Source organism: Chinchilla lanigera, unplaced genomic scaffold (assembly GCF_000276665.1).
Source record: "Chinchilla lanigera isolate Chin_1 unplaced genomic scaffold, ChiLan1.0 scaffold00096, whole genome shotgun sequence".
Classification (NCBI taxonomy): Eukaryota; Metazoa; Chordata; class Mammalia; order Rodentia; family Chinchillidae; genus Chinchilla; species Chinchilla lanigera.
The window spans coordinates 8,132,714-8,145,463 of record NW_004955497.1 but is presented as its reverse complement, the minus strand read 5'-3'; the positions used below and the strand labels follow the sequence as shown (position 1 = coordinate 8,145,463).

The 12,750-nt window shown below is 42.3% G+C and overlaps 1 protein-coding gene across 1 annotated transcript in view; it reads right to left on the bottom strand.

Moving 5' to 3' along the window:
* Positions 1-12,744, bottom strand: part of LOC102017681 (microtubule-associated tumor suppressor candidate 2-like) — a gene marked incomplete at its 3' end in the record, with an annotated part of 235,319 nt that extends 222,575 nt beyond the window's left edge. Inside the window, exon 1 of the mRNA XM_005406382.1 lies at positions 12,622-12,744. The remainder of the gene's footprint in view (positions 1-12,621) is intronic.
* Positions 12,745-12,750: the final 6 nt, after the last annotated feature.

Below are 12,750 nucleotides of genomic sequence, written 5' to 3'. Positions count from 1 at the left end.
TAACTCTGTATTGTCTGTACTGTTCTTTTGCCATTTTGTAAAAGGTTGTCTGTCTGTTCACGTTTTCCTCCTTTTATTTAAAAAAAAAAAGAATCCTACAATACTGACAATATTAATTAGATCTTTAAGAAAACATTGTTTTTCCCCTAAATTGTCCAACAGGAATATACATTACTAAATGATAGAAGAGTCATGAATTTTCCTTCCAAATGCTACTGGGGTAGATATCACAAAATTATCATACAGAAATTGCCAATATCCAACCATTTTTCACCTACAAAAATGACAATTTTTCTAAGTAAATTAACAGGATTGGAAAAACTCAGTGATTATAAAACTTAAATTTTCAAAACTATCTAGTGTTTAACATACATCATTCTTCTGAGCAGCATCAAAGATCTGAGTATTATTAACTGTTGCTGCTCCACCTCATCACCAATGGTACCTAAAAGGTGATAAATTAATTGCCTCCAGAATCTGGAAGGGTTTACACACCCCTTCAATTCTTTCCATTCAGTCCCGATTAACTAACTATGGATCTCTGCTTTCTCCGTACAATGTAAGAGACTTTTCAAGGATGTACATGCAGCAGAAAGAAAAGATGAGGACTGGGAAGCAAGAGGTGAGGGAAAGAACATTGGTATCTAAGAGAAGCAGGCTAGATGGCCACCATGACAGACAAGTGAACGACAAGATGCAGGGAGTTGATGCACGAAGGAAGGCGATGTAAAGGGAAGCAAACAGAGAGCTGCCCACAAATCCAGTCCTGGTGCGGGAGGGGAGAGCACACCACACTGAGGAAATGAAGCATATCCAAGCCCAGGTCCAGTTAGAACGAAGGAAAAGTTTATTCCTGGCTCCTCATATACGTAGTGGCCCGCCTATCTCACAACCCATCACCATCATCATCATCACCACCACCACGACCACCACCACCACCATCAGCATAATTCATGGTACTCACAGGACTATGGAACTAAAACCAACAGGAGAGAAGCTTTGTGAGTATCTGAAACTTACATGTTCACAACGTGTATTTTCTCCTAAGAAGGAGTGGAGAGGACTGAAATAATTTCCCTACCTACTGGGAGGTCCATTAAATCAGCAGATTAGGGTCTGCAGTGGAACAAAACATGGAACAGACCGTGGAAGATGCCATAAAAGCCTGGGGGACCAGCTCCTATCCAAAAGGGCTGAGGAAGGAAACTGCACACTGATAAGCCAACCAGAGAAAGGCATCAGCAGCCTACACAATAATCTCGGAGACACTGTAATCTGTTAAGAATAGATACTCCAGGGCTTCAGCTTAAGGCTGATCCTTATTCTCCAAAAATTTGTTTTCTTGAAAGTTTTCCGTAGGTACTGCCAGAGCACAGCCACATCGGAGAACAAGTGCGCGAAAATGATCAGAGAAGCCGTCTCTCAGTTCACCCAAAAGTCTGAACAGGACCATCAGGCCTGTGACAAGCACTAAGTCACTTAGCCTTCAGCGCGAACCAGAGTAGATTTCAATAACCCAGCTTTGCACAAGAGGAGACTGAAGGGAGGTCAGAGAGGTCAGTGCCTCACCCAAGATACTGAAGAACAAATTCCACTTCTTGAAGCTTTTCTGTGGGTGCAACCTCCTGCACAACAACATGGCCCCCAACTCCATCACACCCACGTCACTTCTCCAGCCACCCACTCACCTCTCTGCTCAGGCAAACCAAAGTCCTAAGCAAACTGCTGGGCAGCACCATTGTCAACATCCTGCCTTTGTCCCAGCCTTTTCCTCTGCCTTTCACCCACCTCCTCCTCCAAGAGAGACTTCACCGCTTTAAGAAGCTCTTCTCAAGACAGAACTGACCCCTTTCTTGATTGGGTTCTACAGTAACTGGAACAAAATAATATGTCTGACCATAGAAACAGACTGCATGATTTTTTGAAAACAGGTATCAGTAAATGTTTTAAAAATAAATAAAGCCAAAGCCATAATTTCCATCTCGATCCAACCCAAAGTACACCATGCTGTTTCTATGGGCCTGCCATCTACTTTTCTAAAACTCACTCTGTAGCTGTCACTATGAGGTGACTACTGAGCACCTGAAATGCAGCTAGCCTGAACTGAGATGGGCTGAAAGTATAAAATACCTGTTCTGAAACATTCAACAAGAAAAAAAGAATGTAAAATATTTTCACAGGTTAAAAGATTTTGGATACATTACATTAAATATCTTAAAATTGATCCCACCTGTTTCTTGCTTATTTTTATGCAGATACTAGAAAACTTCACATTGCATATATAGCTCACATTGTATTTCTATTGGACAGAACTACAGTATAAAGTACAGCCTTTCTCTTCCTTCTTAATATATCTGTTAACGTGGTGCTGAGCATAATGTAACATTTCCGAAGCAGTGATGGTGAGCCACTTACAGCTCTCAGTGATAACAGCTCGCTGCAGCATGCATGCCATAGGTTTGCCAAAGGCTACACTGCAATGTTGTTTAGCATACTCTAAAGGTTCACAGAATACTATTCTCAGAGTTCTAGTGGTAATGTACTTCTTCTCTACTGCAGCTATTGGCACTTCACATGTAATTCCAATATAGTTATTTCACTCAATTTGGAGGCAGTGGCTGATACTGAAAAGCAAGGCAGGACCAAAGTGAAGCAAGGCACCTGCCTGAAACACAAAATTTATGGGAACCAAAAAACTCAGTGCCATCATTTGGATGTTGCCTGTCCGCCAAGGGTTCATAGGTAGGAGGCCTAGGGTGCATATGGTAGTGTTGAGGCAGAGAGACCTTTAAATGGTGGGCCCTCATGGATGTGGTCAGGTGATTGAAGTTTTGCCCTCAGAAGAGATTAAGGCTGTTGTGATTGGACTCCAGGTAGCCCCTCCAACAGTGAGTTGTTAGAAAATAGTCCATCTGAGTTGCCAAAGTCCTAACAGTTTCAGCATTGCTGGAAAGTCCAAGTCACAGGCTTCTCCAAGATTTAAGGCAAACTCTTAGCTGTGAGCTCCTGTACAAATTAAAAGAAAGTTAAACCCTTCCAACATTCAATGACACAAGACAGACATTTCCATTTCAAAAGCTACAAACAGGGGGATATAAAGGAATGGGGCCAAAGCAAGTCCAAATTCCAGCAAGACAAACATTAAGCCCTGTGGTTGTGTGTCCAGCATCCCAGGCAATCCATGGCAAGATGTGAACTCAAAATGGACAGGGTGGCTCCAACTCTACAGCATTTTCTGTGGCTGTAGCTCCATGGCTTCTCTCTAAGCCCACTCTGCTCCCTCCTTGCAGTTTCCCTCAGATGATCCACATTCATGGCTTCTCCAACTTCTGGGGTCTCCACTGCACCTTTGGTTTCACACTCACAGCTTCACCCTTACTCTCAGGGGCACACTGCCTGGCCTCTTGAAATCTGAGAGGAAGCCTTCCTGAACCCCACAACTCTTGCATTCTGCATGCACCTGAAACCAGCTCCACGTAGATGATGCCAAGGTCTGCTGCCAGCTGGAGCAATAGCCAGGACTTTGCTTTCTCTTGACTGTAGGGGTCAGGTGCCTGCATTGCAGAAGACTTTGAATACAATTCCAAAGAACAGATTTTTGAGCCGGGGATATAGCTCAGTGGTACAAGCACCTGCCTGGAAAGTGCAAGGTCCTGAGTCTGATTCCCAGTACCAAAAACAAGAAAAAAAAAGAAAAAAAAAAAAAACAAAGAATAGATTCTCTAGGCTACCACCTTTCTGGAACATGGCGCGCTGAGGCTTTCTTCTCAAAGCAAAGTCTTTCACTTTTGCAATTCTGAGGCTGCACAGGGTGGATTCCTGCTGCTTCCCACTGATGACCTCAGGCCATCTTTTATATTTGCCTGTTCCTTCTCAGCAATCAAGACCCCCCTCTGCTCTATCACCACAGTTCACAGCTTTGCTGGAGCTTCCTTTCTGGCCAAATGCACTGTGTTTTAAATCATTCTGCTGGGCTCTTTGCTCTTCATTCTCAACATAAATATAGTTAAAGGCCTCCAACAGTAGCGATCCCACCACCTCAACATATGTCTGCCTTGAAATTTCTTCTGCCAGATTAATTAGTCCACTACCCTTGATCTCAGTGTCAGGCAAAGTCTCTGAACACAAGACAAATATAGACAAACTCTCTGCCATGCCATAACACACATCATCTGCTATGAGTCCAACAGCCAATGTGGTCCTTCTTCCCAGCAGAAACATCTGCAGCCTGGTCTTTACTGGGGGATTTCTATTAGCCTTCTGTTCTGAGCTCTAACCAGAATCACCCATAATTATAGCCTAAGCCATTCCAGCTCTACTTTTCCAGTCAGCATCTCCAAATGTTTCCTAACTTTCCCACAAGCCATTCCCAAAGGCTTCTGAGCTACATGGTCTTGTATAGTCACAGCAATGACTCCACTCCTGGTACCAAATTCTGTCTTAATTACCTTTCTCATTGCTGAGACAAAATACCTGATGCTCAAAGTTAAGGGAGGAAAGGTTTATGCAGCTCAGTTTGTAGAAGTTTCAGTCCATACTCAACCGGCTTCAAGGCAGAGTGGCACATGGCAGAGGTACAGCAGTTCATGGAAGTGGAAAACAGCAAAAGTAACAAGGGAGAGAGGAGACAGGACTCTTTCTGTCCCTCATATTGTATCCAGTCTACTAGGATCAGGGAGGTGCCAAGTCAATCAGTGGACTGATCTAGCAATCACCCACCCTTAATCCTAGCACCATAATCCCAGCATTGCACTATAAATCAGTCGCACACTCTAGATTCAGCCACCTTTGAAAAGCCCTGTGACTGCATGAGCTTCTGGGAGGACATCTAGACACAAACCATAACAGTGATCACTCAATGATGGTGCAAAGGTTTCCCTTAATATCTTGAACACATTTTCCAGCCTTTGGTGATGGTCTGTAAGTTAGGATAAATTCCAACACTTCAACATGTAGTTTGCAGCTGTACCTTTACCTTGTCTTTCCACCTGTGCAAAGACTCAGTATCATCTAGTCTTCCCTGGGCATGGGCATACACCCATGGACATTCCAGATTACCAGAACTATGTAAAAGTTTTGTAAGTCCATCTCTGGCTACCTCCTTTCCTACTATTTCATTTTAATTTGGGGGTCAAACTCTTTTTTTTTGTTTTTTGTTTTTCTCCAGTACCAGGAACCAAACTCACGACCTTGCGCTTGCCAGGCAGGTGCTTTGCCGCTGAGCTAAATCCCCAGCCCTCAAACTCTTGTTTACCTCAAATGATACCACCACCTCAAGCAGCTATGATGTTAAACACTTGCTACTGATTGTTTCCAGCAAGTGCTTTAGGTCTGTTTACACAGAACGAGTTCTAGCAAGTTAAATGAAATCAAGCCTTAAGAATGAAGTTTTTCATGGAGTTGCCAAACAGATCTACAGTCACAAGTTTCTCAGAAAAGTGTTTTTTGAGAACTTTAAATCTGTTCTATCCCCTCAGTGGCTTCTAGGTTATTAGTTTGCAAGGTCACCAGGAGTCTAGATGGAGGAGAAACAGATATAAGATAGATTTAAATGTCATAAAGTTCACTGCTCTTACTGAGATTTAGTCCTTTTTTTTTTTCTTGACTGAACACTCCCCAAATTGTTGCAAGCTTTGATTTTGTCATTCAAAAAGTAATATAATTTTGACAGTTTTTGTGTTTTCTCCTTAGAATACCTCATTGGAGGTATATTTTTAAAACAAGTGATAGTTTAAGGTAGTATTTAAAACTAAGAACAAAACATCAAAGTTTTAAGACAAGAAAGGATCATGACTGGTGGTTGTTCTTTTTGTGTCAGGCTCCAATATGATCTAATCTTCACTAAAAATTTTGATATGTTATTGTGGGTTTTGCATTAACTTTGATTTATTCAATTACATGAAAATTTTATTTTTATGGATTTTTTTGGTGCCCACTTAAATTCTGTACCTCAATCAAGTGCCTGAGTAGCCTCTGCCTACTGCTGATCCTAAGAAAGATGATTTTTCAGGCATTTTTTTTTTTTACTTTCTAAACTGAGATATTCATTCTAACTCACATTTATACTCAAATTTATGGTCCTAAAATCAAGTAGAAGATTTTCAGTATGCAGTTTGGGGGTGGAGAACAATGTAGTTACACCAAAATAACTTCATAAATCTTCTAGTACAGCAAATTAGTTAGCAGAGTAAAAAAGAATTACTAGCTGTCAGTTAAGTTAACACAATGTAGATCTTTAAAAATAATACTTGATAGAGTACTCAGGAAATTAAATGTAGTGTTTGGCATGTCCACCATACAAACTTTCTAGGATACCGTGCAACACTAATAGAAAATGCATTAGGTTTAGAAATATAAATGTCAACTAAAAATATTCTGCTGCACTTGCTCTAAAAACAATTTGATCACAATATAAAAATTAGGACTAAAACATGTATCTGGCTTAATAGTGCCAAGATTTCCAACCTGAGAAGAGAATCACTTGTGTATAAGGAAAGATTGCCTGTGTTGAGAAGCTATTTTGAGTGAGTAATTTCAAACAGCTTAGTACAAAGGCAATTAATTCTGGAAGATTTGAGATTACTTCTCCTATGCTGTCATTTAACAGAGATGGTGTTTGTGTTAAGTTTTCAGATTAGTACTTGCTGTAGTAGTTAGGCGAAGTGTGGAAATTTAACTTATTAAAGTGCTCATTATTTGCCTCTGTTGTTTTATTGTCATTTCTTCTAATTCATGGCTCTAAACTCCACGCTCTCTCTGTTTCTGACAAGCATTTTAAATCACCATATCAACATTAGCCTATTCTGGATAGATTTATTTGCACTATTACAGTTCTTAATAGAAATTAAGGTACTGTGCTGTCTTTTCATTTCTGCAGGTGAATCAAACTTCCCACAGTCACTAACAATCTGTCATTAAAACTGTTTTGGCCCTAATCACACATACTGCTGACTTTCTGTAGTGACTGTGTGTACACACTGTTTTGTTTTTCTACAGGAACCAAACCTACTACTTCAATAGGTCTGCAGGCACACAGAGGATGGCAATGCTGATAAAGACTGGTCTTCTGCTGTCGTACAACCTCTCCTGTCTGGGAAAAGACAAGTACATTTATTGCCTAGAAGATAATAATCTTATTAGAAAACAAACTCAACAAATTGTGTTAACAATCTCTTCTCTTTCTAGCGAGTAAGTCTGATATTAAAATATTAAATAAAAGTCAGAGAAAAGACCAAAATAATTATTTATTTAGCCATTTACCTAATCATACTTATTGAGCAGATGCTATAATGTCCACCTAGAAAATACAAGAAAAATAATCTCAAGAAGATTAAAATGAGTGAGAATTTGAAAAGTGCTTGGTAATATGTTAGCATCTTAAAATCAATGATTTCCCATATATCTATAATTAGTTGTACATTATGTAATAAATATACACAGTCACACCTTAAATTGTGAATAACTTGGTCTGCAAGTGTGCCACAAGGCAAACAAACATTTCTAAGACATTTCTAAGAAATGGATATACAAGCAATGTCTTGCAGTAAGAGTAGTACCTCACACTGAATGTCACATGATCACAACTGATCAATCTGTCTCTCTCTCCCCTCCTCTCTGCTTAGATATATAAATGCTTTGGATTATGAGCAAAACAAATTATTCTCATAAACCAAGGTTTTACCATATATATTTTTCACTAGAGTATGTGTAGACCGCTAATGCCAGTCAACCTACTACAACTCCTATCAACCCCACCTTCCTAATGCCACCGGCACATGGGTTCACTCAAGCTGTTATAATAGCCCCTACCTAACAGTGAACAATCCAGAGAATTCCTGCAGGAAAGATTTCTTCTTTGGTCATTGAGAGTTTAAAATAGTTAAAAGCTATGGCTTGAAAAGTAAACAGCTATGCCGTCCTGGTCCCGCACTCCTGTCCCACCACACATCACATGCCTAGCAAGGCTATGACCAAAAATCAGCAGACGATCTGTGGCTATTGCTCACAGTGGCTGGTTCACCTTTTGCACTGAAGAATCTATTACAGCCTGGGGCCAGGTCTGTGTATATGTATGCACGTGTGTGTGCATGTGTCTGTGTGCGTGTGTTTTCTAAATTTCTAAATATCCGATACAGGGTAACTAGGTACCAGGAGCCTCAGTTGGACACTGAGCAATTTCTCTTCCTTTAAACCCTAGTTAACCCAAGTTGCCTTTAGGCCAGGGGTTCTCTCTGCCTCAATTTCACTCAGAGTTGCTCTCAGATCCGGACACTGCATCTCGGTCTCATACCGTTTGGCGAGCAAACTCCCCACGCTCAGAGTCCTTAAAGGTAGGATGGAGGCCCAGGGGATCCCAGGGTTGGCCTGGGATTTGGGAGAATCGTGCCAGCTCAGATAGCAGTGTGAGTCCCTGCCGTCTGCCAGTGTCACGGCCTTCACCGGAGACTGGCTGGGAACCAGCCCTCACTCTGGCTTCTGAAGACCTGCTGTTCACTGGCTTAGACATTTCCATGTTCCTTAAGGAACACCCTTTTTCTATCACAGCCAGGTGACAGCAGGGATTCCAGGTGGCATGGAACCTGCCAGTTGGTCTCTTTTCTTATAAGAGGCCAGTGCGAGTCATCAGTGAAGACACAGAGCCTCCCTCCATACTCCGTTGGAGGTGCTGCTTCAGACTGGGCTCCAGATGCCCTGAGAAGCCCAAAGCAACACCAGCATTCACTGACACCGCTGCAAGTAGTGGGGGAGGGGGGACACTGCGAGGAAACAAACTGACAGTTGATGAGACAAGAGCATAAGAACCCTCCACGGGTGCCCACAGCACTGGCTTCCTGTGCTCCTCACACCCGGCAGCTGCGCTCCTGCTCAAAGCCTGCGATCGCTGCTCTCCAAGGGGCTTCATCCCTATGGCTCACTCGTCCTTGCCTTCCAGGTAAGTCTCTAAGTGAGACGTACCTGACCACCCTGCTTGAATCAGCAGTTCTCTACTGCACAGTCCTTTTCTCCCATCTCTGATTTATTTTTTCTCTATAGAACCATCTCTGCCTGACAAATATTTTAAGTTTGTCTGATTCCTGCTACTTACACTGCAAGTTCCCCAGGGGCACAGTTTTTGTCTGCTTTGTTCACCGTTTACCCAGGTCCTAGAACAGTGCCTGGCACATGGACACTCCCAATTATTTCTTGGACCTTGTTTTTAAAATTGTTTTTTAAAAACTGGACACTGGCTAAAGGCAGCAGGACAGATCTTATCCAGTAGTAGAGGGTAGAAACTTCCATACAGAACCAACCTCAGCTCTGAGGGCACTGAAGTGACGAGGCATTTTAAAAGGAGAAAGCAGCAGCGGGCAATGAGCTCAGGCTCCAGTAAAGTCAAGGAAGCAGAAATTACAAAAAGCAAGAAAAGAGTTATACAGTGTCAATGCCATTAGGTCATCTGCGTCTCTGCAGAGTGGTACTTGTCAAAAGTTAGAGCTATCCTCCCTCAGAGACTGGAGGCCACATTCCAAAGGAAGGGCTTCAGGTCTTGGGAGAAAGATACTCCTGGATAGTAGGACATACACGTACATCACAAAGGGACAGAGAAGGGATTTACACTTGCAAGTTTTTCTTGTTTTGTTTTGTTTTGTTTTTGTTTTAAATAAATGCTCTCAGAAAAAAAAAGTCAAGAGCTACTGTCTAGCTGAATTCCTTCAAGACAGCTTTGAGTTTCTCCAGGCAAGAATTTAAGGAGGGTTGGATCGTCCAGGAACATGGCCGTCAGCTGTCAAAAGCCCTGTTAGAATGTTTTCAAGTCTCTGGGGTGGGGAGTATTTATGCTAAAAGTTGCAGTTTTTACAAACCACAGTCAAAATCCGTTTGAGAAACGGGTTGATGGGAGGAGTGTGATGAACATCTAGCCCAGGAGTCTTTGTGGATGAATGGGTAACGGATGGATGGATGGATCTAAGGATGACAGGTATGTGTTGGTAGGTGGAGTTAGGGTGATAAGATCATTTAAACCCACATATCAAGTGACAATCATTTCAGAGAAAAAACAAACTTGACTCTTCTCAACAACACCCTCTCAAACATGGCTTGATGCATATAAGGCTCTCACTTGCGCATAAAATCTGCTAATCAGAACACACTGATAATTTATCTAGTCCTTGGCCACCTGCTTTGTTTTCTGCAGAATATTTTCCAAGTATACGTTTGCTTACTATTTTGAAGTTCCTACTAGATATACATCCTAAAGAGCTTGCAAAAAGGTCTCCTCTGGAGCTATGCTATCTGTTCCTATTAACTAGCTTTTTATTAATGAAACATTCAGCAGCTGGGTTTTCTCACCCTCCCCCTTGGCAGCCTGCCTCCGAGGTGTGGAAGCGTTTTCACCCACTTTGCTCACATTCTCGCCCCCATCTTTGCTTTTCTCCACCTCCAGCTCACACTCAGATCCAAAAAGGTCCCCTCCATGTGAGCTCACAGGCGCGGGTTCCAGTTCTCCAAGTAACCACCTATTTCTGGAGCTCCACACAGCCCTAGCTTAGAGCTCTGCATTTTCTCAGCAGGTCAGTTGCAGCACTTGCCAGATTTCTTCTCTTTTTCATTCTTCCTAAGATGACAAAAACTAAGACAGAAAAGGCAATTTTTCTAAGTTAACATTTGAACATAAGCCAATTCGGGGTTTGTGGTGCCTTAGGTTTACATAATTAGGGAGAGGGGTGGGAAGGTGGAAAGATCACCCTCCCCACTTAAAAACAATTCAAAACTACAAACACAAACTTAAGTATGACCACAAGAACAAGCTGTTAGTACACCCCTCCTCCCCAAAGAAAAAGCCTCAATGAGAGATCTGAAGCTTTAGATTCATTAGCTTCCATCAAGTGCCTCTGCTGGGAGATATTACAGACTAAAGAGGCTTCATTCCGATCTCTAGAAAATCACTAAGCATAATATTGCATCAATCCTCCACACGCTATTCTTATCTCTCTTCCACAAACCACCATCCCCGCGGTTCCCTCTAATTTGGCGGCAGCAATTCATTATAAAATAGGGGTGGGGGCTGGGCTGGGCATCCCCTCCTACTTTGGCTTCAACAGCCTAGTTCCTGTCAATTATGTAATACCCAAAACAGGGAGCTACAGAATAGCAAAAGCACAGTTGTCGTTCTTACATAAGCCCTCATAAACCATCCATAAGATCTGATCCCAGGCTTGGTTGGATACTTGGAATTACATAAAATAGACCAAACCCCGTGATTCAGCAGCCACAGTTCCTTCTGACCTTAAAAGCAATAAAAAGCCTTTTGCACTTAACTGACTAGTTTCTGTTGTATTAATATAGTAAGTTTTTAATGAAATAGGGAAAATCGTCTTCAATGAGACTGGGTTATTTTAGAATATAAACATGAAGAAATGTCCTGACACAGTACTCAACCCTTCCAGCTCCCCTCTGCACAACGCAGGACACCACTTAGGACTTCTGTGAGTATTCCACACACAATTCCGGGTCCTGGATAACATCAGCTGCTCTTTCTAAGAAAACTCAAGGGGAATTATTTAGACAAAACACGAGCACGTACATGCTGAAATCCGCCAGCACATCTCCTTTCCAATACTGCTTTTCTCCCCGATGTTTCTAGCTACGTATTTTCGCCTTACTTTAAATCACTGAAGCCACACCTTAGGCTACAAAGTGACAAAGTAAAAGAAACAGTATTTTCCAATGGGTCTCACCATTATACACCTTAAAATCACCAGGAAAACTATTAATATATAAGAGATAATAAGATACCACTCCAGACCAATTAGAACAGAATGGGGGGCAGTGCTAAAAGGGGGTGCCTGGACATTAGTATGTCTGATGCTTTCACTTTAGTCTTCTTCTTACCTGAAAGAAAAACTATAAATGTGAGCAAAGCTGGAAGGTGGAGGGCGGAGAGGGAAGGAAAGACAGAGCTTTAACAACTGGCAACTCACAATTACTATTTCTATCCCACAGCAAAATGAAATCATTCAACTGCTGGAAAGCCGCAAAGGATATTTATGCGATCTGTTTTTAAATCACTGTCCACCAATTCCCACCAATTTTCATAACAGGCTTCAAAACCTGGTTTTGTGTTGTAATGCTTTACAGTCCTAACTAGCGAGTTTTAAAGGGCCCTATTTCTATCTTGGAAGGAAATCTCCAGCTAAGACCATGCTTATCTCCAAGGAAAGTTTTGGCTTAAAGCAGAAATGATGGTTCTGACTTCTTGTGCTCTTCTTAGCTGCTTTGGTGTTCACTCCTAACTTCACCAAATGGGCAAATATTTTTTAAAGCACTTATATAACAGTGAGTACAGGCGCCTCTGGTATCGTGCCAAGCAGACTTCTTGCTGTGTTTGCATTTAAAATAGAACGGTAGTAACATTACTTGTGTGTCTGCAATACCTTCTGCGCACAGGCTCAGAATTAAAAAAAGAAGAAGATGATGATGATGAAGGAGGAGGTGAAGGAGAAAAGAAAAGATGGAACAAGCCGCTCCACTGTTTCTCCACCCTAAGGCTCCAAGGAAACAACACACTCATACAAAATTCAGGCGAAGACACACACCAAACGATCCGAAGCCGGGGGCGGGTGGGGGCGCGCTGGAACTAACCTGCCATCGCCTCCGAAACGGCGGGGTTCGAGCCGGCAGCCCGCGAAGGTGCCACACGCGCTGCGACGTCTCCCTCCCGAGCAGGTGCCGCGGGCAGGAGCAGGCGCGCTGCCCGCCGCGGGGCCGCGG